At 36.7% G+C, this 27,919-nt stretch overlaps 1 long non-coding RNA gene, 2 other non-coding genes and 1 pseudogene across 3 annotated transcripts; 1 reads left to right on the plus strand and 3 right to left on the minus strand.

Annotated features, from left to right (window-relative positions):
* Positions 1 to 983: 983 nt before the first annotated feature.
* On the plus strand, positions 984 to 1,800 carry LOC134329376 (uncharacterized). The gene is made up of 2 exons (XR_010014865.1): positions 984 to 1,055; positions 1,651 to 1,800. It is a non-coding gene; the product is annotated as an uncharacterized LOC134329376 (long non-coding RNA).
* A 1,954-nt stretch (positions 1,801 to 3,754) lies between these two features.
* On the minus strand, positions 3,755 to 26,688 carry LOC134329595 (uncharacterized; annotated as a pseudogene).
* LOC134329707 (U1 spliceosomal RNA) lies at positions 5,891 to 6,053 on the minus strand. Its single transcript, XR_010014931.1, has one exon. It is a non-coding gene; the product is annotated as a U1 spliceosomal RNA (small nuclear RNA).
* LOC134329683 (U1 spliceosomal RNA) lies at positions 7,626 to 7,789 on the minus strand. Its single transcript, XR_010014907.1, has one exon. It is a non-coding gene; the product is annotated as a U1 spliceosomal RNA (small nuclear RNA).
* Positions 26,689 to 27,919: the final 1,231 nt, after the last annotated feature.

A 27,919-nucleotide genomic window follows, 5' to 3' on the forward strand; every position in this document is an offset into this window, starting at 1 on the left:
GCCGACGTGGATAACAATCTTCGAAAATCTACGATTAGCATTAGCCAGCACTTTCAGATTTGCTCTGATGTCAGGCGCCCTGGCCCCCGGAATACAAGTGACTATGGTTGCTGGTGTCTGTATGGGGGTTGTATGGCGTCAGATTAGTGCCAAAACTCGAGAGCACATTTTATTTGTGCGCGAGCAGGATTTTCTCTGCGCTCAAATATTTCTTGCTCGCTCTCATAACTGCACTTGCCCTCGCGCTCGGAGTTTGCACGTTAAAACGGTGCCAAAAGTCGTCAACCAATCAAAATGTGTTTTCGGCTTCGACCAATGAGCTCCAACTTCTTGTTGTAGAGAAAGTAATGGACAATCAACGACCTCAGGTAAGATTATTAATTGTTTTAATTTTAGACTTATTTTATAATTTAAAAAAAAGTGTTAAATAGAATGTAAAGTTAACTTTGTGTCATTATGTGAATATAAACTCGATCAAATTTGACTTTGGAAAGCTAGATAAAGCATTACCCCTATTTTACATGTTAATTAACAAAGTAAAGCCTTTATACAGTAAAGTTAATGTGCTCACGTGTTTAATGCCACAGTACAAAAATGTACTATTTTAGTAAATCAAAGTGGGTAGATCTGGAAGCTATAGCCACCTAAATGACATAATGAACTATATCTCACACGATAGTGAACATTATGTTCACTTTCCCAACCAAGACTAGAATATCAAACATGACACATTAAATAATTAAACCGCAACTCTTTAAAATAAAATGTTTTACAATTGAATGTTTTGCTGTTTTTTATTATTACAGCAATTTTATAGTTTTTGATACCTTACAGTATGTCAGGCTTTTGCTTTATTTACTATTATATAAAGTGTGAACATTGCATATTTACCATGCATAATGAAATCTTTTAAACGTAGGTTTCTGAATCATTTGCAGCGTTCAAGAAAAAGCCACATACAATGAGAGCTTTCCCCTGGTGCATCTATTGTAGCCGAGATTCCCCCACCAGAATCCAGCAAGGAAGCAAGTAGTGTTAGAACACCAAGCAGTAAGGTAAAACATATCTGCAATATCAACAGTATCATAGTACCAACCAGTCTGCATTTAATATGGTGCACTTATTGTGTATTGTTAACACTAATGTTTTTATTTAGGCTTTATGTTCAGTGTGTCAAATATATTTTCGATTGGATTGTATAGAATCATGCCAGCTAGTGTGGAGAAAGATAACAATGTATTTGATATTATCTTAATTTTTATTACTCCTATAATTAAATTATAAGGACAATACTATCATATTAGGACACTGTTATAATTATTGAGTTAATGCATTAAATATGGCCCTTAATTCCAATTCCGCTTTGTTCACCTGCTATAATAACACCAGCTTGTGTGTGTTTAAGGTGTTGTAAAAATATGATTATAAAACGGATAGTTCTGGTCCTAAAATCTGATTGCTTCGCGTCGTGCCAAAACAACCTTCCCCGTGATAAAATCACAGTAACGCACTCTCGTGGCTTATTGCTTTATTGACTACACTTCTGTAAATACATTTGCAGAGTGGTATGTACATGTATATAACAAGAAACATTGTAATCTATACAAAAGTCAATGCTTATTTTGCTTTTTGGTGTTTCTTTCTGAACAGGCTAATGCAGACTTTACCACCTATGGTTAAGACAGCTGGTTCGCCCTCTCTTTGTCCAAGAACATTCTTTCAATGGCTCACAGGACAGGAACACATCAGACCAGTTCGTCTGTGGATATTTGTGCCCATTCAATAAATAAGTAAAACAAACTGTGTACTGTTATTTATTTATATATAATATCTATGAGAATAGAGTCAGTACAAGTCAGAGTCAGTACAAATGTTACATTTGCCACATTTGTTCTGGGGTCATAAAAGGGGATGGTGGTTCCAGCCTTCAACAAAGATCTGAAGGTCGGGGAAGAAACACAAGGTGTACCAGGAAGAGGTGCAGGGTATTTGCAATGTCCAGCATCCCATCTTGTTCAAGATTGTGCAGGATATCATAATATGTGGAGGTCACAGCTGTCCACACATCAACCAACAGCCTTTAAATTCTGTAAGACAAAATAAATGACTTAAAATTTAATACTTTGTTGACTGAATAACATAGCTGTTATAGAATTCAAGGACAACAATAGCCTTAAAATGTAGAAACAATAAATAGTGTAGGGAAATATATGTTGAAGAAATGTATATCTTAGAGGACATTTGTGCCAGTACGCCCAAATTTGGCCAGTGGGAATCCTAGCATGGATTTAAGTTCAGTCACTAATTTAGGGCGTCCAGTCACTTGTGGAACTGTCTGTACCCTGATGGAGGCCATTCTGGTTTCAACTCTTTCTTTACTACCACAGAAATCACGGGAAAGCGAACGCGGTCCCTCATTATCAGAAATGAATCAATTGGCTGCCATGCACAATATGTCAACCTTTGTTCTCACTGTTGACCGCTGGTCGAGTCTCTTAATAACGAGTCTCATGCATAACGCTGATGTGCAAAGTGATTTCCAAAATGGCAATTCTACAGGAAAAGGCAAAAAAAGTCTTCAATTTGAATGGAAATTCATGTAAAAAAGTACTTTTGGTTTGGTTTTTAAATACCTCTCTAGGATGCGCTGGGATTAGGGCTGCACGATATTGGAAAAAACTGACATTGCGATATTTTTTTTTCCTGCGATTATATTGCGATATTAAAAAAATGCAGGAATTTTCACCACATTATTAATAATATTAATAATGCATGTATCTTACTCTAAATAAGGGGCTCATCTCTGAAAAAGGGTGGTGCCGAACAAGGGATACAAAAGATTATGACAAGCTACATCTTTGTACTCGGTTGAAACTGAGCATTAAACTAAGAAAGCTTCAATATCACATGAGGGAATTAACAGGATTGACAAAATTGGTCATTTAAAATTTTATTTCACAATCAAAAACTCTTCAAGTAGTAAACATTATTTAAAAAAAACTATACAAACAAAAGAGCAGCTATACACCTGTTCCAAATCCGAGATTTCTTAGTTACTTAGATGCCTTAGTTACTAAGCACAATGCTGAGGCAGAACGAGTGAGACTCGAAAGCGTCCTTAGTGATGAAGTCAATCCCAGAATACACTGCGGCATCTCTTCTCTCAAACGTAAATAAATAATTATGAATTTTTAACGAGTGTTTTTCTTTGAAAGTTTGGGCTTGTCAGCAAATGTAACAGTTTTCTGTACACGAATCGAGATGTTATGTTGACATGTTAGCGCCGTCCCACCTCATTCCATTGGTTTTAATGGCAAGATGCTAAATGCTAAATGCTAAACACGAAACCCGATGGAATCGGGCACGTTCCAATAACCTGCCTTCTAAGTCATTGACTTATTAGGATCCTCTCTACTGTGGCAGCTGCCTATGTAGGTAGTACAGCAAGGCAGCTCACTAGGTTTTTGAACACACTGGTAGATATGTCATGGAAAATGAGAACGGTGTGAATTTTCGTTTTGTGTCAAGCAGCAAAAAAGTTTTAGCATGACGTATTTGATTTAATTTGCATTAAGTAACATCGCACGTCCTGCGATGTGACTATCGCGCATGCACACATCGCAATGTCGATGCTGAAACGAAATATCGTGCAGCCCTAGCTGGGATGCATCATCAGTGATGTTCCTGGGGTCATCGGGGGTTACGGGTCTTTCAACATTAGACCCCCTCACTCAGGTGACCCATCCAGGGTTGATCAAGACCCGGATTGCATCCCAGCAGCACCAATCCACGGGCTCGCCCTCTTTAGCCAAAGCCATCGTGTGGCTTTCTCTGCGGCTTCCGTTATAGAACGTATGGCTCCCCTCTTAGCAGCTCCAACCACTCCTAGCCCTGCCAGAGCTTTGCAGGTTGAACACCCAGCAAACCCCCGGCAGCCAACCTCAATAGGTTCGCAGTGAGCCCGCCAGCCCCTGCTCCTACACTCCTCCACCAGGTCTTGATATTTCGCTTGCTTCCTCTCGTGTGCCTCCTCCATGTGCTCTTCCCATGGCACAGTCAGCTCCCACATGATCACCTGCTTGGTAGCATCTGAGTAGATGATCAAGTCTGGCCGCCGTCTGGTCTGGGCGATGTGTTCGGGGAACTTTAGTTGTTTTCCCAGATCCACTCTCAGCTGCCAATCTGGGGCTGTGGACAGCAGGCCTGACTCGGTCTGTGTTCGCGAGTGGGGCTTCTCTCCGGCCTTTAGGAAAGGGATATTGTTCTTCCTAGGGCAGTGTCTGCTGGAGTGAATCGCTGTGGTGACTGCTTCCGCAACTGCCTTGAGCACCTGGTCGTGGTGCCACCGATAGCGGCCATCGGCCAAGGCTTTGGGACAGCTGCTGAGGAGGTGTTGAAGCGATCCTCTCCCAGCACACAGGGGGCAGGAAGGTGTCTTAATCTTGCCCCAGATGTATAGGTTTGCTGGGCTCGGCAAGGTGTCATAGACAGCTTGGACCAGGAAACTGATGCGGTAGCTGTCAGCCCGCCAGAGATCTGGCCATGGGATCTTCCGCTGCAGCGTCTTCTCCCACCTTGTCCAGGCTCCCTGCTGACTCAGCCCCACCATCTTGCTGACTCTCACCTCCTCTACACCAGCGTGCACTTCCTCCTGGAGGAGATGTTGTCGCTCCTTCCCTTCAGCTCTATCCACCTGGCTACCTGGAAAGTAGCCCAGGCCTGATCTCCCTCTTGCCACTGTCCCAACAAGGGCCTTCTGCCTGAGCCGCACCTCGGCTGCCTGTAGCTCTCTGGCAGCACTCCACTTCCTGCCTGTGCGGACTTCGATGCCAGCTGTGGCCACCTTGGGGTCCCTGGAGTCCCTGTACTGCATAACCTCTCTTGTCCGTGTTACCACAAACTCTTCTGTGAGGCCGCTGAAGGGGAGCTGTAGGGTGTTGGTGGCCCCGTACAGGGCAGCACTGCTTAGGCTTCTAGGCAAGCCAAGCCACTTTAGCAAGTAACTGCCGATCTTCTTCTCCAGAGCTTCCACAGTTGACATTGGGACATCATACAGTAGCAGCGGCCACAGAACCCTGGGCAGAATGGCATGCTGGTAGATCCAAGCTTAAAAATGACCCGGCAACCCAGATTTGTCAACCTTGGTAAGCCAGGTTCCAAGGTTACCACAGGTCTTGTGAATGGCAGCTCTGTCATTCAAGCTGCAGTCAAAGAGCTTCCCCAAGCTCTTGACCGGCTCTTCTGACAGTGTTGGAATGGTGGACTCTGAGATCTTGAAGCGGAACTTGTCCCGTGACTTTTCCCCTCTTCAAGACCAGTGACCTTGACTTTGATGGCTTAATTAAAGCTCATCCTTGCCCATGAGATGAGCTTCTCAAGCCCTTGTAAGATCCACCTGGTGCCAGGGACCGATGATGTAGTCACAATCAGGTCATCCATGCAAGCTCTGATTGGTGGCTGCCGCACTTCAGACTTGGTCAGTGGCCCGCGACACAACACCTCCGCAGATTTTACTACCATGTTCATGGCAAGGGCGAAAAGGGTTACTGAAATGGTGCAGCCAGTCACAATTCCCTTCTCTAGCCTATGCCACTCAGATGTTATGGACCCAGATGTAACCCTCATCTGGAAATTGTTGTAGTAATCCAATATGAGGTGGTTAATCTTGTTGGGAACATGGTGTCTGCGGAGAGTCTCCTCCTCCTTGGAGCATTTCTAGTAGTCTGTTTATTCTTTTATGCTTTGTTCAAGTTGTGCAAAAAAATAAAAACGTAAATGGAGACTCACGATTTTCTTTGGAAAGTATTTGATGCACTTCACTAAACAATAACAAACCAATAGCAATCATCCATCCTGCAGTCATAAACTCTTTCTTTGCTACCACAGAAATCAGGAGAGAGCGCGAACGCAGTCCCCCACTATCAGAAATTATGCAGTCGAGATTCCCACATTTGAAGAATTCGCAGCGGTCAGCACAACTGGAGTGCAATGGCTGAGCCTCGCCCTGGGTGAACCACCTTCTTGATCATGGTCTCGCTCTGCCAGGTAAGTATGAGATCCAGAGGCACCGCCGAACAGAGACACCGAATCACACACTGTTCAAACTCACGGTGAGCTCCACTCGTCTACTCATCACACCAGCACAAACCTCACCGAACACAAACGCCGCTATTCTGCAACATCAAAACCACCACGCCGACATTTGCCAGAAAAAAAAAAAAAACCTGGTTCAACAAAAACAGAAGAAAAAATTATCATTTCAAATTAATCTACAAAAATAAGTAAAAAAAAAAAAAAAAACACTGTAAAAATCCACCTGACAAGCATGCTTTTTACAGGTTTGGCATAGCTCAATCATGAAACGGTCAAATTAGCCTAAGAAATAGTGCAAACGGCTAATTATGTGCCCAGTGCTGAAGCTGATCTAAAACACCGGTCTCTTTAACGTTTGTATCAACAAGCTTGTTATGTAAACACTGACTATCCAAAAACACTTTGGTTTTAACAGGTTTCAGTAGATTTGTGTTCTTTGACTGTTGTTTACTAAAACTTGAGAAATGAAATGTTTACTATGGAAGCACTTCTGTAAGTCGCTCTGGATAAGAGCGTCTGCTAAATGCAGAAAATGAATGAAAATGAAATAGCTCTGGACAACCACTTTTTTGCCAACGCAATAAAACCACGAATCCGTCCTATCGTTCGGAGCTGCACGCAAAAGAACAACGAATCAGAATGAAAATCATTCAGAACAAGAAACTAAATGAATACGGTCGGCTTAAATCTACAAGCTCTTTCTTTGCTACCACAGAAAACACTGGAAAAAGAACGCGGTCCCTCATTATCAGAAATGAATCAATTGGCTGCCATGCACAATATGTCAACCTTTGTTCTCACTGTTGACCGCTGGTCGAGTCTCTCACCACACCATGCATAACGCTGATGTGCAAAGTGATTTCCAAAATGGCAATTCTACAGGAGAAGGCAAAACAGGTCTTAAATTTGAATGGAAATTCATGTAAAAAATCAGTCCAAGTACTTTTGGAGCATTTCTAGTAGTCTGTTTATTCTTTTATGCTTTGTTCAAATATGTGCAAAAAATATAGAGACACATGATTTTCTTTGGAAAGCATTTGATACACTTCACTAAAAAATAACAAACCAACAGCAAACAATCATCCTGCAGTCATAAACTCTTTCTTTGCTACCACAGAAATCACGGGAAAGCGAACGCGGTCCCTCATTATCAGAAAATAATCAATTGGCTGCCATGCACAATATGTCAACCATTGTTCTCACTGTTGACTGCTGGTCGAGTCTCTCACCACACCATGCATAACGCTGATGTGCAAAGTGATTTCCAAAATTACAATTCTACAGGAAAAGGCAAAAAAAGTCTTACATTTGAATGGAAATTCATGTAAAAAATCAGTCCAAGTACTTTTGGAGCATTTCTAGTAGTCTGTTTATTCTTTTATGCTTTGTTCAAGTTGTGCAAAAAATAAAAACGTAAATGGAGACACACGATTTTCTTTGGAAAGTATTTGATGCACTTCACTAAAAAATAACAAACCAATAGCAAACAATCATCCTGCAGTCATAAACTCTTTCTTTGCTATCACAGAAATCAGGGGAGAGCGCGAACGCAGTCCCCCACTATCAGAAATTATGCAGTCGAGATTCCCACATTTGGGGAATTCGCAGCGGTCAACACAACCGGAGTGCAATGGCTGAGCCTCGCCCTGGGTAAACCACCTTCTTGATCATGGTCTCGCCCCTGCCAGGTAAGTATGAGGTCCAGAGGCACCGCCGAACAGAGACACCGAATCACACACCGTTCAAACTCACGGTGAGCTCCACTCGTAAGAGAGAGAAAGAAAACACAGTGAACGCTGCGGGGGGTCTCAACACAACTGATCCTTCACCCCTCTTACTCCCCGCTTTATAGAACACCTTACTGTGATGTCACAAAGCTGCTGTTTAAATCTGAGCTCCTGAGTTTGAACTGTAATGCAGATCAAATGTTACTAACTTACCACTACTAGAGTTATCTGCTGTCTGCAGTCAACTTCTGCTGATAGGTTTGCTTGATTTGCATTGTTTTTGACCTTTTATATGATTACTACTACTACTACTTACTATTACTATTATTATTATTATTGTGGACATTTTATAATTGTATTATTATGTGTGGACGTTTAATAAAAAAATCAATTATACACTAAAAAAAACAATCTTTTGAATTTACTTGATTTCAATGTGTACATCACTCCCACATGATCAGAATATAGCCAAAATATTTCACAAATTTAAACTATTTAAATTAATCATGAAACTCCATTCAAATAAATCATAGAAATGTTAAGTGTACATCTATTAATACAAATATAATAATAAAATTAATGTAAAAATTCATATTTGCAAAGACAAAAAGGCAGAGTCAGAAATGTTGTACTAAATGGCTTTAGTCAGTTTGCTTTGTAAAACTTGAAGAACTTGCACAAACTTTACCATAAACTTAGTTCCCAAAAACCAGTTTCACATCAAAACAAATACTGAACACTGTAAACCCTGCAGCAGTGTATTCAAACACAAATGCACAACGTAAACCCTCATAGTGGATTCACAATGAAAAAACATTAACATAAGTCAAGTCAAGTCAACTTTATTTATATAGCGCTTTTTACAATATACATTGTCTCAAAGCAACTTTACAAAATCCAGGACCAACAGATACAAAAACCCCTGTTGAGCAAGCCGTGGGCGACTGTGGCAAGGAAAAACTCCCTGAAAATTACAGGAAGAAACCTTGAGAGGAACCAGACTCAACAGGGCCCATCCTTCTTGGGTGGTCTGGAGGATACTTTAAATAAATACACGATTTACACAAATCATACAAACACAGAATTGAATGATCTAAAAATCATACAGTGGTAATAAATAGATAAATAAACAATTAAATAATAATAGAGTTGTTATCCGCTCTAGTCTTCAATAAAGTCTGTAGTGATTTCTTGTCGTTGCAATTACTCCAGACCCGTCACATCTGACAGGAGCAGCATCGTTGTCCCGGCAGTCTCGACTTTAATCCTTAACCTCGGCGGGTAAACAGGTTTCCATCAGAATGCCCTCGGGGTAAAACAACAGAGAATGTAGTTAATAATGTACAATGCTAGTTGACAAACAGTTTTACAGAGAGTTTTAGACTCCGGCAGCCCTAATTATTACAGCATAACTAAAAGGGAGAGCGAGCAGGTAACAAGGTCATGAAGGCTTTCACAGGACATCAGCGCCCACCTCTCCTACCCAAACCAGAGTGATTGGACAAGAGAGGCAGAACGACAGCGACCCAACATCCCTGATCACCACAAGTTTCTATGACCAAGAACCCCCAAGCTCTGCGCCTTTGTCTATACTAATCAAAAGCCTGAGAAAATAAATATGTTTTCAGTTTAGACTTAAACATAAGTGTTACATCCCGTAGTGATCTATGGGTGATAGGGATGTAACATAATACTACTACAATAATGAAATAATAAAGAGGAAACAATCTTTCCAAAGCACACAATTTATTTATAAAATTTCTAAATAACAATGAAAATAACAACAAAGAGAAATCCAGCTCTGAGCAAATCTTTAAAGAAAAGAATGAAATGGACGAGACTATTAACAAAGAAAAATATCAAATAAAGCAACACACTTAACCTAAAGAAAACACACACACACAAACAGAGCTTACAGTCACAACTTTTAATGTAACCTCAAGATCACTTTTAAACACACTAGTAAGCTCGGCCGATGCCAAGCGTGCAGACGACGACGCCCCACGATGCCGTTACAGAAAAAAGTAATGACATTACTGTAATGTGTTACTTTGTACCGCGTTACCCCCAACACTGCAGACTGTAGTTCTCCCCAACACTGCAGACTGTAGTTATACAGGGCTAATGGAGGTGTATTACTTCTAAGCTGCTGTTCAACTCCAGTCCAGTTGGTGGTGCTGGTGCGTCTTAAGTTGTTCTGCCATCCGCCAATAACCGTCATAAGAAGAACAAGAAGCTGCTGTTTTTAGAGCCTCATCAGTAAGTAAAATATGTATTTAATTATAACCCTTATATTTCATTATAACTTCATTCTGTTAGGATTTTTGGAACATAACATCATTATTAAACATAAATTCAATGTGAGAAGTTGTACGGCATTTCCCCACGTGGCTCTTTGTCTGGTAGGTGCACTCAAAATGGCGCCTACCGTGATCCCTTGTTAGGGACCCTCCAGATGTCTGCCGTAGGGGGGAGGGGCGGAGCCCTGGGCTTTTTTTAGCACATTTCATTGGCTCCACCAGCAGTAAAGGAGGAGGAGCCTAGCTTAGTTTAAAAAACCGCACGCTCAGACGCACGGGGCTCTTTTCTTTTTGGCTGGCGATCATCTGGATTGCAGGAGAAAAGGAGCGCCGATCGGCTTAGCTCTGACATATATTCACAGATCATTTCTTACATTTAATAAAGTGTTTTTGAAGAGTACTTTCTGGATTCTCCGACTGCTTCTTCAAGGCCTCTCGACAAAAAGATTCGTCGTAACAGATGGTAGCAGAGGATGGTTCGAAGAGGCCTGAAATAGCATCAAATTGATTCAGCTGACTGAGCTAAGACCTGGATTCTGGGAATCTTTTGTACTCAGTACAAGGCGCGCCTACACAAGATAAACAGACGTTCTCTGTATAGATTAGCTGCACTTATTATTTAGCGTAGTGAGTGTGAAATTGAATCTCAGAATCCGTAAGTGTCTGATTAAATTACTAAAGTATCATTAGATAGTTTAAAACTGGGAATATATGCTGGAGCTAAAATGTATGTTTCCTGATTGCTGAGTTTGAACCAGACCGGTCTAAATAAACTATACAGGGCGCCATTGTGTTCAGCTGGGTCGGAGCTCGCGGACACCATTGGAGCGAAAGGAGAGCCTGTCTGTTTTGGTAGCGGGGCTCGACTAATTTGATTATTCTAAATTTTAACGAGCCTGTCTGTTTTGGTAGCGGGGCTCGATTAATTTGATTGTTCAAAATTTTAACGAGCCTGTCTGTTTTGGTAGCGGGGCTCGATTAATTTGATTGTTCTAAAATTCAACGAGCCTGTCTGTTTTGGTAGCGGGGCTCGATTAATTTGATTGTTCTAAATTTTAACGAGCCTGTCTGTTTTGGTAGCGGGGCTCGATTAATTTGATTGTTCTAAATGTTCACGAGCCTGTCTGTTTTGGTAGCGGGGCCCGATTAATTTGATTATTCTAAATTCTAAATTCGGTTCGAAAAATAGTACATCAGGAGTTTTGTTTGTCAGTAAATTTCTGTGTATATTTGTCTGCGAACCGCGGGTGAAACCGTGTGTGTACAGTTTGCTTTTTCTGTTATCTTTTCTCTGTTGGCCATCTTGTCTTTGTGTGTGCAGTGTGTTTTGTTATCTTTGGTTTGTCGGCCATCTTGTCTTTGTGTGTGCAGTGTGTTTTGTTATCTTTGGTTTGTCGGCCATCTTGTTTTTGTGTGTGCAGTGTGTTTTGTTATCTTTGGTTTGTCGGCCATCTTGTCTTTGTGTGTGCAGTGTGTTTTGGTATTTTTGTCTGTTGGCCATCTTGTCTTTGTCTGTGCAGTGTGCTTTATCTTTGGTTTGTCGGCCATCTTGTCTTTGTGTGTTCTTTGCGTTATTTTTGTCTGTTGGCCATCTTGTCTTTGTGTGTGCAGTGTGCTTTGTTGTCTTTGGTTTGTCGGCCATCTTGTCTTTGTCTGTGCAGTGTGCTTTATCTTTGGTTTGTCGGCCATCTTGTCTTTGTGTGTGCTTTGCGTTATTTTTGTCTGTTGACCATCTTGTCTTTGTCTGTGCAGTGTGCTTTATCTTTGGTTTGTCGGCCATCTTGGCTTTGTGTGTGCTTTGCGTTATTTTTGTCTGTTGGCCATCTTGTCTTTGTCTGTGCAGTGTGCTTTATCTTTGGTTTGTCGGCCATCTTGTCTTTGTGTGTGCTTTGCGTTATTTTTGTCTGTTGGCCATCTTGTCTTTGTGTGTGCAGTGTGCTTTGTTATCTTTGGTTTGTCGGCCATCTTGTCTTTGTGTGTGCCTGGGGTGTGTAAGTTGTTGCAGATAATTTTGCGCAAACTGTGAGTTAAGATGAAGTATTTGTTATGGTACCTTATTAAGTGTGTTTTAATGTGGGTAGAGTCTGAAAGAATCCATTGACTTACAAGCCCTGGTGAATTGTATTTGAACAATAGGTTTTAATTCTTAAACTAGGAAGGGGGGCACTTAGAGTAGAATTCATCCATTTGTGAAAAGTATTATCCCTCACAACTGAAAAGAGTAAAACATTTTCACAAGTAATTAAGGAAAATCTCCTTAATCAGGGTTGTTATAGTGAATAAGATTAAAATTATTTGAGAGTAACACAGTGCTTGTTGATTGTGATAAGAGATTTGCTGGGTGTGTTGGTGCATGTATTGTTGAGAGATTGTTCTATTGTTTCTTTGTTCTAATGTGTGGGGGTTGTGAAGTTAGGAACACATGTCTACGTGATCCAAAAGTTTAAGACCTCCATTGTAGTGTTGATGATAAACTTTAGAAATACTGTATGTGCTCCCCTCTGTAGTTGGTAGTGAATTGGAGGAATCCCACTGGGGGCCCTGGATGACCCTCAAGGGGCGGAGCTAAAGTGACATCACGAGTGACTGACATTATCTGCGACTCCCCATCTCTGTCAAGGAGAAGTTGAGGCGCAGCAGGAGAAATTAGATCGAGAAGGGCGACTGAAGGCATTAGCAAACAGGAGACAGCTGGTAAAGCTGCAGGATCAACTAGTTAGAACTAAGGTGGCTTTGCAACATATGAAAGTTGTAATAAGCAAGGCAGATAAAGAAATGAGCAAAGGACTTGCGACTCTAGACGTTAACACACCACAACCTAAGTTACCAGTCCCTGATCCATCAGTTTTGAATTCCGGTGCAATACCCCTGCCTAGGGCCCCTCCTCCTGAAGTGACCAGATTGGGTCAACATAACCTCACTGCTCTAATTGAGTGGAATACCAACCTGGAAGCCAGTTTTGTAGAAGTAAAACAAGCACTCGCACTTGCAGAGCATTTGCAGTCCCCTGACTACACTAAACCTTTTTATCTGGATGTCTCTGAAAAAGAGGGCATTGTAAATGCTGTTCTTTTTCAGAGAGGGGGGAGGAATGGGGAAAGACAAATTCTCCAATACCATAGCTTAAAGCGCTAAGGGTTAGGGAGGAATTGAGCTGTCTAAGGTGGAACCAGGACAGTGGGTCAGGATCAAGGTACACAAAAGAAAGTGGGATCAGCTGAGGTGGACCGGACCTTGGCAGGTGACTGAAGCCACTTCACATGCAGTCAGAGTAAGAGGAAAGAAAGGTAACAACTGGTATCATCTGAGCCACTGCGTCCGTGCTGAACCTCCGACCAGAACCCTCGCAGGGACTGGACAGGATCTGCAGGCACCCATCCTAGGTGATTAGTTAATTAGTTAATTAACTAATTAATTAGTTAATTAGTTAATCATCCTAATTAGGGTGATTCCTAATTCTGCTTAAGGCGGGTCAGACTAGTAAGAGAAAGGGGAAAAGTGGTAGGCAAACCAAGGTGGTGAGTATAACGCAAATTGAGATTTGGCCTTAGGTACGGGAGTAGCCCAGTAATAACCATGAGGTGTTTAACTTTCAGAGAACTGTGTCACCTGCTGGGACTTTTCGAATTGTGCGACTTTGCGAATATAACTGCTCCGGGGTCGAGATCAAAAAGATCCCTTGAGCAAAACCATAGAATCCCCACCAAGTGCTTCGAGATTGAGATAAATTACAACCGATCCACCAATGTGTTGTTTGATGTGTGCAGAGTAGTGGATTGTGGTGAAGAAAATAGGTGGAGGGGTCATCATATTTATGGCTGCGCCTCCTATCCCTCACCAGAACCCTACTGTCCCACTTGGGGATCAGTGTTCACTCATTCGAACCCAAATTATAAATTTCATTATGACCCGACGGTCCGTTCATCAAGGGGGCATGCATTAGGTTTGGACGACAAGCCCCAAGCCTATCTCGGCACAAAACTTCAGTTGCGAGGAAAGACAGTTCTTCTAACCCTACCCAAGCTGTCTAGCTATGAGTGGGGTCCCCAACTTAATTACTATTTTACCTTAGGAGTAGATGTACAAGGCGAGGACCCATTGGGCATAGTGTGTGTAAAACCAAAGACAACCATAGTTACGAACAACATAACTGGCAAGATAGAGGAATTAGGGGAAAGTAGTCAGAAGTCACAGCCGGTTGCCATAGCGACAACGGAAATAATGGCCTGGCGCGATCAGTTAGCGGTGGAAACTGGGTATGAGGAGCCTAATATGTGGTTAGAATGGGTCAGATTTACAGTAAAGAGCATAGATGTTAAAGATTGTTTTGTATGCGCAGCTGCAAAACCTAATTTGGCCACTCATCCAGTAATTTCAGGAAATTGGACATGCCTACTCTCATTGTTCAATGAGATTGAGCCAGTAGGGTGTGAGAACTTATCCATATCCCACCCATTAACTCAGGAACCAACCCCAACTAACATCAAAGCCTATAAAGGCAATTACACCTGTTTCAGGAGCAACAAACCAGGACCGATAAACAGGGGACATTTTTCAGAAGGATGGTGTAAGGAAACCATTATCCTGGATAGTGATGGGAATTATACAGGCAGCCAGCTGAATGCACAAAAATTCAGTAGGGCGGATTTAGTATGGTTGTGTGGAGATATGAGAATCCGGCGAAGGTTGCATGGGAATTGGTCTGGGGAGTGTGCGTTGGTCTTTTATGCCTTTCAGAATTTACAAGCAGCACGGAGTGGAGGATACCGCGGACGTCCTGACCAATCACCACAGCCATCGAAGAGACACCCGAGAGGTCAAACCTGGCGGATCCTTCGACAAGACCGTGTGGATTGATGGTATAGGGGTCCCAAGGGGGGTCCCAGATGAATTTAAGGCTAGGAACCAGATTGCTGCAGGGTTTGAAAGTGCACTCTTTTGATAAAACCGACCAGACAAGATGAGGAGAGAGGACCAGCACTACTGATCATACACCGTGATGAAGGAAGGAGACTTGGAAGGACTGGCAGAGGCAGACTCCGTGGGGGCTGGGAGACCCATTCCAAGGGACAGAAGTGCCACCAACTGGACCTGCCTACAGGGAACAAACCACAGCAGAAAAGCCCGGCAAAGCCGACTATGTGGAAGAAGAGTCCAGTGGAGCCAACGGAACGAAACAAGAAGATGAGGAAGGATTTAGTCAGACTAGGAGAGAAAAACATAAACATATAGTTCGCAGACACATAGACCATCTTTGAAAACACTAGTTAAGTGCAACACACATAGTTTAGCTACAAAACGCAAGGGGTAGCTCAGGATTGTTTACGATGTATATATGTTTGATATTCTGCTATTTATATGAATGATATTCTCTGTGCTTCATCGTTTAAATGTTTGTGCTGCTGCGGAAACAGGTAAGACCGACAGGGGAGAATCCATGACACAGTAAGAGCCATGCAGAGAAACAGAGGCTATGGGCCCCTTCTGAATATCTGCAGCTCCGTCCTGTGGAGGGCAACCTGAACGGATTTCCTGTAGAAGCTATGCACCCATTGTTTTTATTTTCTTCTCTTCTCTTTTTGATTTCCCATTTTTAAATTCCTTTATTTTGATTTCCTATTCTATTTTTTAGTTATTATTTTTTGTTTGTTTGTTTGTTTGTTTCAGGGTTAGGAGCTGTTGCGAAAGGTACGGTTCCTTTAGTTTAACTGGCAGCCTTTTTATTTTTTAGATACCTTTTATTGTAAAAATTCAGCCCAGTGGCCATGTAGTCAGAAGGGGTTAAATTGGAGGTTGCTGACGGCTATCCTTTTCTCCTGGAATCTAGAAACACCTAACCTAAAGTTAAAAGTTAATGTGAAAGCATTAAGATGCTTTCAAGGGGGGCTGGTTAGGATTTTTGGAACATAACATCATTATTAAACATAAATTCAATGTGAGAAGTTGTATGGCATTTCCCCACGTGGCTCTTTGTCTGGTAGGTGCACTAAAAATGGCGCCTACCGTGATCCCTTGTTAGGGACCCTCCAGATGTCTGCCGTAGGGGGAGGGGCGGAGCCCTGGGCTTTTTTTAGCACATTTCATTGGCTCCACCAGCAGTGAAGGAGGAGGAGCCTAGCTTAGTTTAAAAAACCGCGCGCTCAGACGCACGGGGCTCTTTTCTTTTTGGCTGGCGATCATCTGGATTGCAGGAGAAAAGGAGCGCCAATCGGCTTAGCTCTGACATATATTCACAGATCATTTCTTACATTTAATAAAGTGTTTTTGAAGAGTACTTTCTGGATTCTCCGACTGCTTCTTCAAGGCCTCTCGACAAAAAGATTCGTCGTAACAATTCTAATTCATAATAAAACTAGAGTTCATAATAAAACATCACTGTGAGGATTTGAGGAGCTTTAACTCCACTTTCATTCAAACACACAAACTATTAGCTGCTCCGCTAACTGTTAGCATCACACATGATTCAGTACTGATGAACCGATTCATTTGAACCGACCCAGCAAAATGAAACAATTGAGCGGAACTGATTGAGTTTCTTCATGATTAAATCTCACATTTTTATATAAACACGTGATATTTTTAAACTTTGTTTATAGTGGAACTTTGTTTACAGGTGGTTTGTAGAGTTTTATAGTCACAGTCAGGTGAAAAGTGTAAGCGAGCGTCTTTAATTGTTTACTGCGCGTTTAAACCATATATTACGGTACCCGAAGTGTTAAAGAGGGTAAAACTGCTGTTTACAGTTTAATAAACATTTTTTACCGTGTTCTGATGGACAAAATCCACTTAATTCAAGATTTCTTTTATTAATGAAATACATTTCAGAAATTTTTACTGTAGGAATTTGTTGTGATCGGATCTCAAACTCATGTGAAGTGTCTATTCGGTTGTGTTAATACCACATTTTGAAGAGCAATAAAATAAGCAAATCAAATTGTTATTAAATGTCACCCTTATGATCATGAAGAACACTTACTCTAGTACTAATCTTGTGATTTTGAGATCATTTTACTGTAGGAATTTGAAATAATGTGATGGCAAACTTAAGCAAAGTGTCAATTTGGTTGTGTACAGACCAGCTTCAGTTCATAACAATAACAACAGCCAGTTACAACAGTCTAAAGAATTTCCCTTTAATTATGAATACAGCACATCTATCTGTCTGTCTGTCTATCTATTAGAGCTTTAATAATGCAGTCAGCAGAAGAGGGACACGTCACCCCTGTGGATCTACAAAATGAAGAATTCCATAAGAAAATAATACAAAAGGAGGAGGATGAAGATGAAGATGATTTTTTCTGTAAGTAAATGTGGAGCATGATGCCAGTACAGCGTGGTACAGTACAGTATGGTACAGCACAGTATGGTACAGTACAGTATGGTACAGTACAGTGAGGTACAGCACAGTACAGTACAGTGCAGTATGGTACAGTACAGTATGGTACAGCACAGTGTGGTACTGTACAGTATGGTACAGTGAGGTACAGTACAGTGTGGTACAGTACAGTGTGGTACAGCACAGTATGGTACAGTACAGTATGGTACAGCACAGTATGGTACAGTACAGTGAGGTACAGTACAGTATGGTACAGTACAGTGAGGTACAGTACAGTATGGTACAGTACAGTATGGTATAGTACAATATGGTATGGTATAGTATGGTACAGTACAGTATGATACAGTACAGTGAGGTGAGGTACAGCACAGTATGGATTTGAGCGAGTTTGACAAGGGCCAAATTGTGACCAAGGCACAAGCACGCTGGTACGCACGCTGAGACGCTAGCCTAGTTGTTTGTTTGTAGCCTTTAGCTAAATAACTTTTTATATACGTATGTTTGAAACATATAATTTATACGTTAATCTTCCGTGTGTTGTTGATTTAGTTTTATTTTGTTTATCGTAAAAAAGCGCTTGTGTTTACTAACGTAAATTCGTGCTGTGTTGGAAACTAGGAAACTTCTGCTACCGGCATCCGAACGAAGCCGGTTTTGTTTGTTTTTGTACTTCAGCGCATAAACATCTTAATTATCCAGAATTAAAACCGTTTTCGGTCCGCACGAAGCGCGTTTGTGTTTGGTTGTGTTCTGTATTTCAGCTCTTAAAACACCTTTGTTTTGTGGGGAGTTATAACCGTTTCTGTTCGTAGGAAGACTGCGGTAAAGTTAGTTTTATATTCGACATTCGTTTAACATTCGCCATTCCGATCTATATAAATGGTTCAAAAAACACCTAACACCTATTTATTTTACGAATTCTTGCACAGATTTAAGTATACTACAAAAATTATTTTATAGTAATTTTGAGGTTAAATGTATTTATTTAAAAAAATATTAAAATGAAACCGCTGATTAAGCACCAAGTTCAGCTAAAGCGTTAGGGAGCGTCATAAAATTAACAGAGAAACGTTGGAAACATTTACTCTGCACTTATTACAGAGAAATAAATCCATTAAAGTCTTGTAATGTATTAATGGATTCATGTCAATCTATTTTTTATGAACACAAAATAATGTATCTCACAACCTACAAACCTTGTTTTATAGATGATACCTTTATTTTTATTTTATTTTTATTTATACTTAAGATCAATGAATACGTAATACTTTTATATTGGAACTAAATAAATATATTAAACTCTTACATGATTTAATATACTAAACCCAAACTATTTTTAATATACACATACTAATGTCCCTCACATCCTACAAAAGTTGTTTTTTTAAATAACACTTTTATTTTTATTTTTATTTATAATTAAGATCAATGAATACGTAATGTGTGTATAAGAGATAAATCTATTAAACTCTTACATGATTTCATATACTAAACCCAAACTATTTTTAATATACACATATTAATGTCCCTCACATCCTACAAACCTTCTTTTTTAAATAATAATTTCATTTTTAGTTTATTTTAATTTATACTTAAGATCAATGAATACGTAATACTTTTATATTGGAACTAAATAAATCTCTTAAACTCTTACATGATTTAATATAATAAACCCAAACTATTTTTAATATACACATATTAATGTCCCTCACAACCTACAAAAGTTGTTTTATAGATAATACTTTTATTTTTTTTTATTTTAATTTATACTTTAGATCAATGAATCCATAATACACTTATATTGGAACTAAATAAATCTATTAAACTCTTACATGATTTAATATAAGAAACCCAAACTATTTTTAATATACACATACTAATGTCCCTCACATCCTACAAAAGTTGTTTTTTAAATTATACTTTTTTTTTTTATTATTATTTTTTTTTTATTTATACTTAAGATCAATGAATACGTAATGTGTGTATAAGAGATAAATCTATTAAACTCTTACATGATTTAATATAAGAAACCCAAACTATTTTTAACATACACATATCAATGTCCCTCACATCCTACAAACCTTCTTTTTTAAATAATACTTTTATTTTTAATTTATTTTAATTTACACTTAGGTTCAATGAATCCATAATACTTTTATATTGGAACTAAAGAAATCTATTAAACTCTGAAATCATTTAATATACTAAACCCAAACTATTTTTATTATACACATACTAATGTCCCTCACATCCTACAAAATTTTTTTTTTTTTTAATAATTTTTTCATTTTTAGTTTATTTTAATTAATAGTTAAAATTAATGAATACGTAATACTTTTATATTGTAACTAAATAAATCTATTAAACTCTTACATGATTTAATATACTAAACAAATAACAAATAACACTTTTATTTTCATTTTTATTTATAATTAAGATCAATGAATACGTAATGTGTGTATAAGAGATAAATCTATTAAACTCTTACATGATTTCATATACTAAAACCAAACTATTTTTAATATACACATATTAATGTCCCTCACATCCTACAAACCTTCTTTTTTAAATAATAATTTCATTTTTAGTTTATTTTAATTTATACTTAAGATCAATGAATACGTAATACTGTTATATTGGAACTAAATAAATCTATTAAACTCTTACATGATTTAATATAATAAACCCAAACTATTTTTAATATACACATACTAATGTCCCTCACATCCTACAAACGTTTTTTAATAGATAATACTTTTATTATTTTTTTATTTTAATTTATAATGAAGATCAATAAACCTATAACACTTTTATATTGAAACTAAATAAATCTATTAAACTATGATATGATTTAATATAATAATGTCAAACTATTTTTAGTAAACACATATCAATGTCATTCACATCCTACAAATGTTGTTTTAAAAATACTTCTTTTTTTTTTTCATTTATAGTTACAATTTTTATATACATAATACTTTTATATTGGAATTAAATAAATCTATTAAACTCTGATATAATTTTATATAATAAACCCAAACTATTTTTAATATACACATATTAATGTTCCTCACATCCTACAAACCTTGTTTTGTAGATACTGCTTTTATTTTTATTTTATTTTTATTTATAGTTAAGATCAATGGATCCATAATATGTGTATATCAGAGATAAATCTATTAAACTCTAAAATGATTTAATATAATAAAGTCAAGCTTTTTTTGATAAACACATATTAATGTCCCTCACATTCTAAAAACATTGGTTTATAGATACTGCTTTTATTTTTTTATTATTTTAATTTATACTTTAGACCACTGAATCCTCAACACTTCTACATTGGACACAAATAAATCTATTAAACTCTAATATAATTTAATATAATGAAGTCAAACTATTTTTAATATAAACATATTAATGTTCCTCACAACCTCCAAACCTTGTTTTATAATTACTGCTTTTATTTTAATTTTATTTTAATTTATAGTTAAAATCAGTACATTCATAATACCTTTATATTGGAACTAAATACATTTATTAAACTCTGATAAGATTTAATATAATAAAACCAAACTATTTTTATATACACATATTAGTGTCCCTCACATCCTACAAACATTGTTTTATAGATACTGCTTTAATTTTTTTTATTTTAATTTATAGTTAAGATCATTAAATCCAAAATAAGTGTGTACAAGAGATAAATCTATTAAGTTCTGATATAATTAAATATAATTAACCCACACTATTTTTTATATACACATATTGATGTCCATAACATCCAACAGTTGTTTTGTAGATACTTCTTTTATTTAGATTTTATTTTATTTTATGGTTCAAATCCATAATAAAAAAACCATAATAAGTGTGTATCATAGATAAATCTATTAAACTCAGATTTGATTTAATATAATAAAATAAAACTATTTTTTAAAAACACATATTAATGTCCCTTATATCCTACAAATCTTGTTTTGTAATTACTGCTTTTATTTTTAATTTATTTTAAATTAAAGTTAATATCTGTAAATACATAATAATTGTATATCAGAGATAAATCTATTAAACTCTGAAATAATCTACTATAACAAAGTAAAACTATTTTTTATATACACATATTAATGTCCTTCACATCCTACAAACATTGTTCATAAGATTTATTTATTTCCAGTATAAAAGTATTATGGATATTTTGATCATGATTATAAATTAAAATTAAATAACAATAAAAACAGTATCTATAAAACAAGGTTTGTAGGATGTGAGAGACATTAATATGTAATTAATAAAAATAGTTTGACTTTATTATTTCAAATTATATCAGAGTTTAATAAATTTAACTCTTATACACACTGATTATGGATTTATTATTATGGATTTTAACTATAAATTAAAATAAAATAAAAATATGAGCAGTATCTATAAAACAAGGTTTGTAGGTTGTGAGGGACATTAATATGTGTATTTAAAAAATAGTTTGGGTTTATTATATTACATCATATCAGAGTTTAATAGATTTATTTAGTTCCAGTATAAAAGTATTATGTATATAACAATTTTATCTATAAATAAAAAAAAAATAAAAAAAAGCATTTTCTATAAAACAGGGTTTGTAGGATGTGAGGGACATTAATATGCATATATTAAAAATAGTTTGGGTTTTTTATATTAAATTATATCAGAGTTTAATAGATTTATTTATCTATAGTATAAAAGTATGTATTTTATTGATCTTAACTATAAATTAAAATAAAATACAAAAAAAACAGTTTTTTTAAAACAATGTTTGTAGGATTTGAGGGACATCAATATGTGTATATTAAAATTTTTTTAGGTTTATTATATTAAATCATGTCAAAGTTTATTAGATTAAACTCTGATACACACTTATTATGGATTCATTGATCTTAAGTATAAATAAAAAAAAATACAAATAAAAGCAGAATCTAAAAAACAAGGTTATAGGATGTGGGGAACATTAATATGTGTTCATAAAAAATAGTTTGGGTTAATTATATTAAATCATGTCTGAGTTTAATAGATTTATACACACTTATTATGGATTCATTTATCTTAAAAAAAATAAAAAAACAGTAATAAAAGCAGAATTTAAAAAACAAGGTTTGTAGGTTGTGAGTGTCATTAAAATGTGTATATAAAAAAAATTTGGGTTTATTATATTAAATCATATCACAGTTTAATAGATTTATCTCTGATAACCACTTATTATGGATTTATTGATCTTAAGTATTAATTACAAAAAAACAAAAAAACAGTAATTATAAAACAAGGTTTGTAGGATGTGAAGGACATTAATATGTGTATATTAAAAAAACTTTGGGTTTATTATATTAAATGATTTCAGAGTTTAACAGATTTATTTATCTTCAATATAAAAGTATTATGGACTCATTGATCCTAACTATAAATAAAAATTTAATAAAAATAAAAGCAGTATCTATAAAACAAGGTTTGTAGGTTGTGAGGGACATTAATATGTGTATATTAAAAATAATTTGGGTTTATTATATTAAATCATGTAAGAGTTTAATAGATTTTTTAGTTCCAATATAAAAGTATTATGGGTTTACTGGTTTTAACTATAAATTAAAATAAATTAAAAATAAAAGTATTATTTAAAAAACAACTTTTGTAGGATGTGAGGGAAATTATTATGTGTATATTAAAAATAGTTTGGGTTTATTATATTAAATGTTATCAGAGTTTAATAGATTTCTTTAGTTCCAATATAAAAGTATCATGGGTTTACTGATTTTAACTATAAATTAAAATAAATTAAAAATAAAAGTATTATTTAAAAAACTACTTTTGTAGGTTGTGAGGGACATTAATATGTGTATATTAAAAATATTTTGGGTTCATTATATTAAATCATGTAAGAGTTTAATAGATTTCTTTAGTTTCAATATAAAAGTATTATAGTTTCATTGATTCTAAATATTAATTTAAAAAAAATAAAAAATAAAAATATAATCTAAAAAACAAGGTTTGTAGGTTGTGAGGGACATTAATATGTGTATATTAAAAATAGTTTGGGTTTATTATATTAAATCATGTAAGAGTTTAATAGATTTCTTTAGTTCCAATATAAAACTATTATGGATTCATTGATCCTAAGTATAAATTAAAATAAATTAAAAATAAAAGTAGGATCTACAAAACAACTTTTGTAGGATGTGAGGGACATTAATATGTGTATGTTAAAAATAGTTTGGTTTTATTATATTAAATCATGTAAGAGTTTAATAGATTTCTTTAGTTCCAATATGAAACTATTATGGATTCATTGATCCTAAGTGTAAATTAAAATAAATTAAAAATAAAAGTATAATTTAAAAAACAACTTTTGTAGGATGTGAGGGACATTAATATGTGTATGTTTAAAATAGTTTGGGTTTATTATATTAAATCATGTAAGAGTTTAATAGATTTATCTGTTATACACACTTATTACGTATGCATTGATTTAAACTATAAATTAAAATAAATTAAAAATAAAAGTATTATTTGAAAAAGAAGGTTTGTAGGATGTGAGGGACATTAATATGTGTATATTAAAAATAGTTTGGGTTAATTATATTAAATCATATCATAGTTGAAAAGATTGATTTGTCTCCAATATCAAAATATCATGGATTTATGCATCTTAATTCTAAATTAAAATAAATGACATATAAAAATAGTATCTATAAAACAAGGTTTGTAGGTTGTGAGATACAATAATTTGTGTTTATAAAAAATAGATTGACATGAATCCATTAATACATTACAAGACTTTAATGGATTTTTTTCTCTGTAATAAGTGCAGAGTAAATGTTTCCTACGTTTTTCTTTTAATTTTATGACGCTCCCTAACGCTTTAGCTGAAGTTGACGCTTAATCAGCGGTTTCATTTTAATATTTTTTTAAATAAATACATTTAACCTCAAAATTACTATAAAATAATTTTTGTAGTATACTTAAATCTGTGCAAGAATTCGTAAAATAAATAGGTGTTAGGTGTTTTTTGAACCATTTATATAGATCGGAATGGCGAATGTTAAACGAATGTCGAATATAAAACTAACTTTACCGCAGTGCCAAAACTTAACGTCCTAAATGGAGGCCATCGGACTCAGGCGAATATTCGCAACCCCCTGGTTTAGATACCACCGACACCCCAGCTAACAATTTTTGGTTCCCAGAACGTTCCGGGAACGTTAGTTTTTGGTTCCCAGAACGTTCTGGGAACGGATCATTTTGGTTGCCCTTTGGTTCCCCAGGAAAGTTTTCTTTACGGAAATAGAACGTTCCCGTTTGGTTGTGCATTATAGTTGTGGGAACGTTCCCCTAACGTTCCCGTAACCTTAAAATGATTGAAACCTTAAGGGAACCTTGTACTAACCTTTAAATTATTGAAAACTTTAGACAACCTTGCAATAACACTCCGGTAACACCGGCAGCCCGTGTCGGCTCTGACTCTTTTTGAATGACTGCCCAGAATCGGGCCAAATACACTGGCCCAAATCCGGATGCCAGATCTCCGCTTACTCTCCCATAACTGGGCCGGAATAGCCCCCAAAACACTACGATATCCTTTATTTACCGTTTTCTTCTCCTTTCACATCCTCATAGATGAAATAGTAGATTTATGCTACAGATTAACTACAGATTGTGCAGTAGAAAGTATTTTATTAAGATAATTGCAGCAAGTAGTATAATAATAATAATCAGAATATTATAAATAAGACCAATTACAAAAGTGAACCAAAATGACAGCTATATGAATACTATATATAGAAAACAACATATAATTGCATATAAGAATAATAATTATAAAAGTAAACTATATATATATATACAATATAAAGAAGTACTGTTTGTTAGGATTTATTAGGATTTTAACCTCATGTTTTACACTTTGGTTACATTCATGACAGGAACGGTAGTTACTCATAACACAAGATTCATCAGTTCACAAGATTAATATCAAACACAGTCATGAACAATTTAGTGTCTTCAATTCACCTCACTTGCATGTCTTTGGACTGTGGGAGGAAACCGGAGCACCCGGATGAAACCTACGCGGACATGGGGAGAACATGCAAACAACACAGAAATGACCCAGACCGCCCCACCTGGGGATCGAACCCAGAACCTTCTTGCTGGATCTTGTGACCTTGGCTGATGATCTACACCGGCTGTTAGATGCTGCAGAGTAGTGTTCATAGATTTGACTCATGTATGAGAGGTGAATAAGCAAATGTGGCTCAGTGATGGTAGTGGACACTTGAATATCTACAAAAAATACAAGGGACAATCTTTGGGTTATAAAATTATATACGATCAGCCATAACATTAAAACCACCTCCTTGTATGTATACTCTTTTTTCTATCAGCTCCACTAACCATATAGTTTACTAACCATTTACTGACTTTCTCTATGGGATTAATAAAGTTATCTATCTATAGGTGCACTTTGTAGCTCTACAGTTCCACTGTCGTCCATCAGTTACTCTGCATACTTTGTTAGCCCCCTTTTACCTTATTCTTCAACAGTCAGGACCTCCACATGACCACCACAGAGTAGGTATTATTTAGGTGGTGGATCATTCTCAGCACTGCAGTGACACTGACGTGGTGGTGGTGTGTTACTGTGTGTTGTGCTTATATGACTGGATCAGACACAGCATCGCTGCTGGAGTTTTCAAATACCGTGTCCACTCACTGTCCACTCTTAAATTATACACACCTGCTTTGTTGGTCCACCTTGTGGATGTAGTCAGAGATGGTAGGTCGTCTGTTGCTTATTATTGTATTACTATTATTGTTGTTGTGGTTGTTCTTGTTGCTTATTGTAGCTTTTAAGTTAACGTTATCCACAGTATTCAATGAACTTTAATTATTTAGCAGCTGTTGTCTAATGCTAGAAACTGTTAGCCTTTTAGCTAACGTTACCTGAAGTGTTTCAGTTCAGACTACCAGTTAACCTGAAACTCACTAGATAACATTACCTAACAGTTTCCATTTCCAAATTGCTCTCTATCTTAATCCAAAACTCATTAATAGACTTTCTGCTTACATTTTACTAAGTAAAAAGTTGTTAAGATTAAACGTTTACTTACCTCACACGAACGAACGATTCCTCTTCTTCAACGGCTCGTGTGGCACTGTTGCTATGGTGACGCTCGTTCTGCCGCCGCTGAATCAGAGACTGGACGCTGGGCCACATCCGGACAACCAGCGTCGGCGCGCACGTTTTTCTACGAGCACCAGCCAAACCCAGCTGTGGTAACAACTGGGCCGGATCTGGTTACATTCATTCTGGCCGATTCTGACACTCGGCCGACTGTGCCGATAGAAAAGTGGGAACTGGGCCAGATGATTGTGCTAGCTGGGTTAACTTAGAAACCTTCCGGGAACGTTACTGGAACGATACTTTATACACATAAGAAATAAAACCTTATACAAGCTTTACCTAACGTTCTCTGTTAGTTCTCATAAAACCATAAGAGAACGTTAGGTTTCATAGTTTTATAGTTGGTACTAAGTAAAGGTTGATCTACATGGACCGTCTCAAGCAAAAGGCTGCTTTTTTGGTAAGTTCCTACTAAAAAACTTTAAAGATCATAAGAAAACCTTCCGGGAACGTTACTGGAACGTTACTTTAAACACATAAGAAAGAAAACCTTAAGGCAACTTTTAGATAACGTTCTCTGTTAGTTTTCATAAAACCATGAGAGAACGTTAGGTTTCATAGTTCCCGGAACGTTCCGGGAACAGCGCTTATTTTTTTACGAAAATAGAACGTTCCCATAACGTTATGGGATGGTTCCCTAAAAATAACCATAGGGGAACCAAAATCTAACGTTACGGGAACGTTCTGTGTTAGCTGGGTTGATTCTGCAAGTAAGCAAGGAACAAACAGCAATCAGACAGATGTGAAAATGATCTCGGTAAACTAAGACCAGGGTGCACATGTTGTGTATTTCTGCCGAATACAAGGACCTTCTTACTATAATTAGCCTATTTTATTTTCACATTCTAAATGGCTCACGTTAACTGGAAGGCTTTGCGGTGTTGTGTAAGAAATGTGTTTGTATAGATCTATATAGAGCTAATTTTGGATAGGTAGCGTTTACATAAAATTCTTGTTGATACAAACGTAAAATTTACTTTCCTTCGGGATCAATACAGTATCTGTCTGTCTGTCTGTCTGTCTGTCTGTCTGTCTGTCTGTCTGTCTATCTATCTATCTATCTATCTATCTATCTCTATCTATCTATCTATCTATCTATCTATCTATCTATCTATCTATCTATCTATCTATCTATCTATCTATCTATCTATCTAATCTAATCTAATCTAAAAGAAACCTCTATTTTACCTGTAAAGGGCATACTTGTCAGGTGCATTTTTACAGTATTTTTTTGTTTGTTTGTTTTGTTTTGTAGATCAATATT

The sequence above is a fragment of the Trichomycterus rosablanca genome, chromosome 15 (assembly GCF_030014385.1).
Source record: "Trichomycterus rosablanca isolate fTriRos1 chromosome 15, fTriRos1.hap1, whole genome shotgun sequence".
In the NCBI taxonomy this organism is placed as follows: Eukaryota; Metazoa; Chordata; class Actinopteri; order Siluriformes; family Trichomycteridae; genus Trichomycterus; species Trichomycterus rosablanca.